Here is a 7,714-nt window from a genome sequence, read left to right on the forward strand (position 1 = left end):
GCTTTTGACAAGGTCCCACACAAGAGATTGGTGTGCAAAATTAAAGCACATGGTATTGAGGGTAATGTACTGACGTGGATAGAGAACTGGTTGGCAGACAGGAAGCAGAGAGTCGGGATAAACAGGTCCTTTTCAGAATGGCAGGCAGTAACTAGTGGAGTGCCGCAGGGCTCAGTGCTGGGACCCCAGCTATTTACAATATACATCAATGATTTAGATGAAGGAATTGAAAATAATATCTCCAAGTTTGCAGATGACACTAAGCTGGGTGGCGGTGTGAGCTGTGAGGAGGATGCTAAGAGGCTGCAGAGTGACTTGGACAGGTTAGGTGAGTGGGCAAATGCATGGCAGATGCAATATAATGTGGATAAATGTGAGGTTATCCACTTTGGTGGCAAAAACACGAAGGCAGAATATTATCTGAATGGCGGAAGATTAGGAAAAGGGGAAGTGCAACAAGACCTGGGTATCTTGATACATCAGTCATTGAAAGTTGTCCTGCAGGTGCAGCAGGTGGTGAAGAAGGCAAATGGCATGTTGGCCTTCATAGCTAGGGGATTTGAGTATAGGAGCAGGGAGGTCTTGCTGTAGCTGTACAGGGCACTTGGTGAGGCCTCAACTGGACTATTGTGTTCAGTTTTGATCTCCTAATCTGAGGAAGGACATTCTTGCTATTGAGGGAGTGCAGTGAAGGTTCACTAGACTGATTCCCGGGATGGCAGGACTGACATATGAGGAGGGACTGGATCAACTGGGCCTGTATTCATTGGAATTTAGAAGAATGAGAGGGGATCTCATAGAAACATATAAAATTCTGACGGGACTGGACAGTTAGATGCAGGAAGAATGTTCCCGATATTGGGGGAGTCCAGAAACAGGGGTCACAGTCTAAGGATAAGGGGTAGGCCATTTAGGACCGAGATGAGGAGAAACTTCTTCACTCAGAGAGTTGTGAACTTGTGGAATTCTCTTCCGCAGAGAGTTGTTGATGCCAGTTCGTTAGATATATTCAGAGGGAGTTGGATATGGCCCTTACGGCTAAGGGGATCAAGGGGTATGGAGAGAAAGCAGGAATGGGGTACTGAGGTGAATGATCAGCCATGATTTATTGAATTATGGTGCAGGCTCGAAGGGCCGAATGGCCTACTCCTGCACCTATTTTCTATGTTTCTATGTTAACCTCAATGTCTCTACCGCAATTATAGTTCTACAGTGTGTTACCAATTTTGAAACACTTTTAAAAGACATAATTGAAAAATAAAGGATAACAGTTGACTGGAGTATACACAAAAATCTACTTGTACTTCTTTCAATTTAGTATACTGTATTCGCTGCTCACGATGTGGTCTCCTCTACATTGGGGAGACCAAGCGTAGATTGGGTGACCGCTTCGCGGAGCACCTCCGTTTGGTCCGCAAGTGTGACCCTGAGCTTCCAGTCGCCTGTCACTTTAATTCTCCACTCCATTCCCACTCTGACCTCGGTCTTCTACACAAAAACATAAGAACATAAGAAATAGGAGCAGGAGTAGGCTGTACGGCCCCTCGAGTTTGCTCCACCATTTCATACAATCATGGCTGATCCGATCATGGACTCAGATCCACTTTCCTGCCCTTTCCCTATAAATCCTTATTCCCTTATCGGTTAAGAAACTGTGTATCTCTGTATTAAATTTATTCAAGTCCTGGCTTCCACAGCTCTCTGAGGCAGCAAATTCCACAGATTTACAACCCACTGAGAGAAGAAATTCCTCCTCATCTCAGTTTTAAATGGGCGGCCACTTATTCTAAGATTATGCCCCCTAGTTCTAGTCTCCCCTATCAGTAGAAACATCCTCTCTGCATCCACCTTGTCAAGCCCCCTCATAATCTTAAACATTTTGAGAAGATCATCTCTCATTCTTCTGAATTCCAATGAGTAGAGGCCCAACCTACTCAACCTTTCCTCATAAGTCAATCCCCTCATCTCCGGAATCAACCTTGTGAACCTTTTCTGAACTGGCTCCAAAGTAATTATATCCTTTCTTAATTATGGAAACCAAAACTGCACGCAGTATTCCAGGTGTAGCCTCACCAATACCCTGTACAACTGTAGCAAGACTTCCTTGCTTTTATACTCCATTCCCTTTGCAATAAAGGCCAAGATTCCAGGCCTTCCTGATCACTTGCTGTACCTGCATACTAACCTTTTGTGTTTCATGCACAAGTACCCCCAGGTCTCGCTGTACTGCAGCACTTTGCAATTTTTCTCCATTTAAATAATAACTTGCTCTTTGATTTTTTTCTGCCAAGGTGCATAACCTCACACTTTCCAATATTATACTCCATCTGCCAAATTTTTGCCCACTCACTTAGTCTGTCTATGTCCTTTTGCAGGTTTTTTGTGTCCTCCTCACACATCGCTTTTCCTTCATCTTTGTATCGTCAGCAAACTTGGCTACGTTACACTCAGTCCCTTCTTCCAAGTCATTAATATAGATTGTAAACAGTTGGGGTCCCAGCACTGATCCCTGTGGCACCCCACTAGTTACTGGTTGCCAACCTGAGAATGAACCATTTATTCTGACTCTGTTTTTTGTTAGTTAGCCAATTCTCTTTCCATGCTAATATATTACCCCCAACCCGGTGAACTTTTATCTTGTGCAGTAACCTTTTATGTGGCACCTTGTCAAATGCCTTCTGGAGGTCCAAATACACCACATCCACTGGTTCCCCTTTATCCATCCTGGTCATTACATCCTCAAAGAATTCCAGCAAATTTGTCAAACATGACTTCCCCTTCATATATCTATGCTGACACTGCCTGACTGAATTTTGTTTTTCCAAATGTCCTGCTATTGCTTCTTTAATAATGCACTCCAACATTTTCCCAACCACAAATGTTAGGCTAACTGGTCTACAGTTTGCTGTTTTTTGTCTGCATCCTTTTTTTAAATAGGGGCGTTACATTTGCAGTTTTCTAATCTGCTGGGATCTCCCCGGAATCCAGGAAATGTTGGTAAATTACAACCAATGTATCCACTATCCCTGCTGTTATTTCTCTTAAGACCCCAGGATGCAAGCCATCAGGTCCAGGGGATTTATCTGCCTTTAGTCCCATTGGGCCCAAGTTTCCACATGATTTGCGCCTGATTTTTTAGGAGCAACTGGTGGAGAACGGACTATCTTAGAAATCGCAATTCTCCACATTTTTTTTTCTGCAGTTCGAGTCAGGTAGAACAGTTCTACTTTAGAACAGAATTTTTTCTTCAAAAGGGGGCGTGTCCGGCCACTGACGCCTGATTTCAAAGTTTCCACAGTGAAAACGTACTCCAAACTAAAGTAGAATGGAGCAAGTGAAGATTTTTGTAGAACTGAAAAAAACCTGTTCTACACATTAAAAAATCAGGCGGTTACAAATTAGGCGTCCAGAACGAGGTGGGGGGGGAGGGGGGGAAGGGAAGTCATTAAATTCTACAATAAATCCTTATTTATACTTCTACAAATAAATCCAACCTGAATAAACATTTATAAGCAAAGAAAAGATTAAATAAACCATCTTCCTACCTGTGTGAAGTGCTGCAGCCATCGTTCGAAGGAAACCGCCGTTTGTTGCCGCGCAGGGGAGGGAGGGGAAGGAGACAGCGGCTTGTTGCCGTGGAGGGAGGGGAGGGAGGGGAAGGAGACAGCGGCTTGTTGCCGTGGAGGGAGGGGAGGGAGGGGAAGGAGACAGCGGCTTGTTGCCGCGCAGGGGAGGGAGGGGAAGGAGACAGCGGCTTGTTGCCGTGGAGGGAGGAGAAGGAGACAGCGGCTTGTTGCCGTGGAGGGAGGAGAAGGAGACAGCGGCTTGTTGCCGCGCAGGGGAGGGAGGGGAAGGAGACAGCGGCTTGCTTGTTGCCGTGGAGGGAGGGGAGGGAGGGGAAGGAGACAGCGGCTTGTTGCCGCAGAGGGGAGGGAGGGGAAGGAGACAGTGAGAAGGGAAGCCTCAGTGCTGATGGCAATATGGTTTTATTAAAAAATGTTCAAAAATTAAACAGCTACAAAGAACTACAAAAATGGCCGAGTGCCAATGTTTTCTTCACACTGAGCATGCGCAAACGCTCCAACGCGCACGCGCAGCGTTGCCGGCAGGAAAAAAGTAATTTTAATAGTACCCGCCCCCTCTCACTTACAAAATCGGTGCGAATGTAGGCTCCGCCCCCCTGGGCGCCGCGCCAAACAGACAAGGAGCTGCAAAGCGCTCGAGAATAGCGCGGTTTTTTTCTGGCACCGTTTTAGGCGTGAGAAACGGGCGCCCAGCTCGGAGGAGCGCTCGTTTTTTTAACCTGTGGAAACTTGGGCCCATTATCTTACTGAGTACCATCTCCTTAGTGATTGTGATTGCTCCTCCCCCTCTATAGCCCCTTGACTATCCACTGTTGGGATATTTTTAGTGTCCTCTACCGTAAAGACTGATACAAAATATTTGTTCAGAGTTTCTGCCATCTCCATGTTCCCCATTACTAATTCCCTGGTCTCATCCTCGAAGGGACCAACATTTACTGTAGCCACTCTTTTCCTTGTTGTATACCTGTTTTGCTATCTGTTTTTATATTTCGTGCTAGCTCACTTTCATAGTCTATCTTCCCTTTCTTAATCATTTTTTTTTAGTCATTCTTTGCTGGTTATTAAAAGCTTCCCAATCTTTTATCCTCCCACTAGCTTTGGCTACTTTGTATGCCCTTGTTTTTAATTGGATACCGTCCTTTATTTCTTTAGTTAACCACGACTGGCTATCTTTTCTTTTACACCCTTTCCTCCTCACGAATATATTTTTCTTGAGCGTTATGAAATATTTCCTTTAATATACACCACTGTTCATCAACCGCCCTACACTTTAATCTATTTTCCCAATCCACTTTAGCCAACTCTGCCTCATACCTTCATAGTCTCCTTTATTTAAGCTTAGTACGCTGGTTTGAAATCCAACTTTCTCACCCTCCATTTGAAACTCAATCATGCTATGATCACTCATTCCAAGGGGATCCTTTACTAGTATATTAATCCTGTCTCATTACACAGGACCAGATCTAAGATAACCTGCCTCCTGGTTGGTTCCATTACATACTGCTCAAGGAACCCGTCCCTTATGCACTCGATGAACTCTTCAAGGCTACCCTGACCAATTTGATTTGTCCAATCAATATGGAGATTAAAATCACCCATGATTATTGGTGTTCCATTTTTACAAGCCCCCACTATTTCCTGGTTTATACTCCAACCAACAGAGTTGCTACTGTTAGGGGGCCTATAGACTACGCCCACAAGTGACTTTTTCCCCTTATTATTCCTTATCTCCACCCAAACTGTTTCAACATCCTGATCATTTGAGCCAATATCATTTCTCACTGTTGCAGTAATTCCATCCTTTATCAATAGAGCTACCCCACCTCCTTTTCCTTTCTGTCTATCCTACCAGATTGTCAAATACCCCTGAATATTTAGTTCAGTCCTGGTCACCTTGCAACCACGTCTCTAATGGCTATCAGATCATATCCATTTGTATCTATTTGCGCTGTCAACTCATCTATTTTGTTACGAACGCTACGTGCATTTAGACAAAGAGCCTTTAAATTTGTTTTTTTACCTTTTTTTCCTGCTCGTTTCTTCCGCCCTTCAAACTCGCTTTCTTTATTTTTGCTTTCTAATTCCAACTTTACTCCCCTCCCAATTGAATCTATTCTCAGGTTACTATCCCCTGCCAAGCTAGTTTAAACTCTCCCCAACAGCACTATTTAACCCCCTCTCCCCCACCCCGCGAGGATAGCGGTCCCGGCTCTGTTGTGGTGCAACAAGTTGAGGCTTGTACAGGTCCCCCAGAAGCAGTCCCAATGACTCAGGAAACTAAACCCTCCCTCCTGCACCATCTCTCCAGCCACGCATTCATGTGCTCTATCCTCCTATTTCTGTACTCACTAGCTCATGGCACCGGGAGTAATCCGGAGATTACTGCCTTTGAGATCTTGCTTTTTAATCTCTCTCTTAGCTCCCTAAACTCTGCCTGCAGGACCTCATCCCTCTTTCTACCTATGTCATTGGTCCCGCTATGGACCATGATCTCTGGCTGTTCACACTCTTTCCTCCCCCCCCCCCCCCCCCCCAGAATGCCCTGCAGTCGCTCGGTGACATCCTTTACCCTGGCACCAGGGAAGCAACATACCCTCCTGGAGTCACATCTGCAGCTGTTCCAACACAAGCTCGAGGAACAGCACCTCATCTTTCGTTTAGGCACTTTACAGCCTCCTGGACTCAACATAGAGTTCAAAAATTTCAGAGTGTAACTGCTGCTAATCTTTGCCTCCCTTCCCTCCCCTCCCCCCACCCCCAGAGCCCGTTGCTTCCTTTTTTCCTCCTTGTTTGTGATGGCAGTTGGTCATAATCCCACTATTCACACCCTATCTTGACTAATGTTTTTCCTGGTATTAGCATTTGAATTTGGGCCATCATCCCATTTGTCTCTGATCTCTCATCTTCCAATCTTTCAGAGACCTTCCCTTTTGTTCTTTCTTCCCCTCCCTTTCAGTGCTCATTAAAAATCTGTTCTTTTCAAACACGTTCCAGTTCTGATGAAGGGTCATTGACCCGCAACGTTAACTTGGCTTCCTCTCCACAGGTGCTGCCTGACCTGCTGAGATTTCCAGCACCGCAGTATTTTGCTTTTGTACACAAAAATCTAGGCTAATATTCCAATGCAATACTGAGAGTGTTGGACTGTCTTTCAGATGAGTCATTAAACTGCAGCTCCTTCAGCTCTCTCAGGTGGACATAAAAGATCCCACTGCACTATTTCGAAGAGCAGTGGAGTTTCCCCCCAGTGTCCAGGCCAATATTTATCCTTCAATCAACATCACTAAAACTAAATGATCTGTTCATTATCAGGTTGTTTTGGGAAGCTTGTTGTGTGCAAATTGGCTGCCTTGTTTTCTACATTACAACACTGACTAACCTCAAAAGTACTACTTCATTGGCAGTAAAACACTCTGGGATGTCCTGAGGTTGTGAAAGGTGCTATAGAAATGCAAGTCTTTCTTTCTATAACCTAGATGGAAACTATGAGGTTGTTTGATCTGGGATGTTCATAAGTGAGATAGCCAGATAAGAGGGGTGAAAAGCTGCAAAAATTACGAGTAAGCTTATAGAGTTAGCGTGAGGTACAGAAAATTAAGGGAGGGGGATTTTACAGGGCGAACATTAGATTCAGTGAGTTGTCTCCCTTTGATAACCAATTTTTTTTTAATCGCTCTACCGTTAGCAGCTGTGTCTTCAGCTGCCTAGGCCCCAAGATATGAAAGTCCCTCCATAAACCTCCCCAGTTCTCTCTTCTCCTTTAAGACATTCCTTAAAACCTACCTTTGTCCAAGCTCTTGTCACCTGTCCCAAGATTTCATGCGGCATGGCAAATTTTATTTGATAATGCTCCTTGTTTTACTAGGCGCTATATAAATGAAAGTTGTTGTCTCAGTGATATGGTCAGGCTTGCATCAGTGCTCAAGCATGAACCTTCAGGGGTTGGAGCTGGAAACCTGTACAATCAGGATCAGTGTTGTCAGGACTGAGGAACGTGGTGAAGGAACCAAGGAAATGGGAATACTGCATGGATTAAGGTTGGCAAAAGATAGAAAACCTTGCAAAGCTACCCCCCAGATATTAGGGAACAGATACAGGCACTGCAAAAAGTAATAAGGTCCTAGGAGGAC

The sequence above is a fragment of the Pristiophorus japonicus genome, chromosome 2, assembly GCF_044704955.1.
Source record: "Pristiophorus japonicus isolate sPriJap1 chromosome 2, sPriJap1.hap1, whole genome shotgun sequence".
NCBI lineage: Eukaryota > Metazoa > Chordata > Chondrichthyes > Pristiophoridae > Pristiophorus > Pristiophorus japonicus.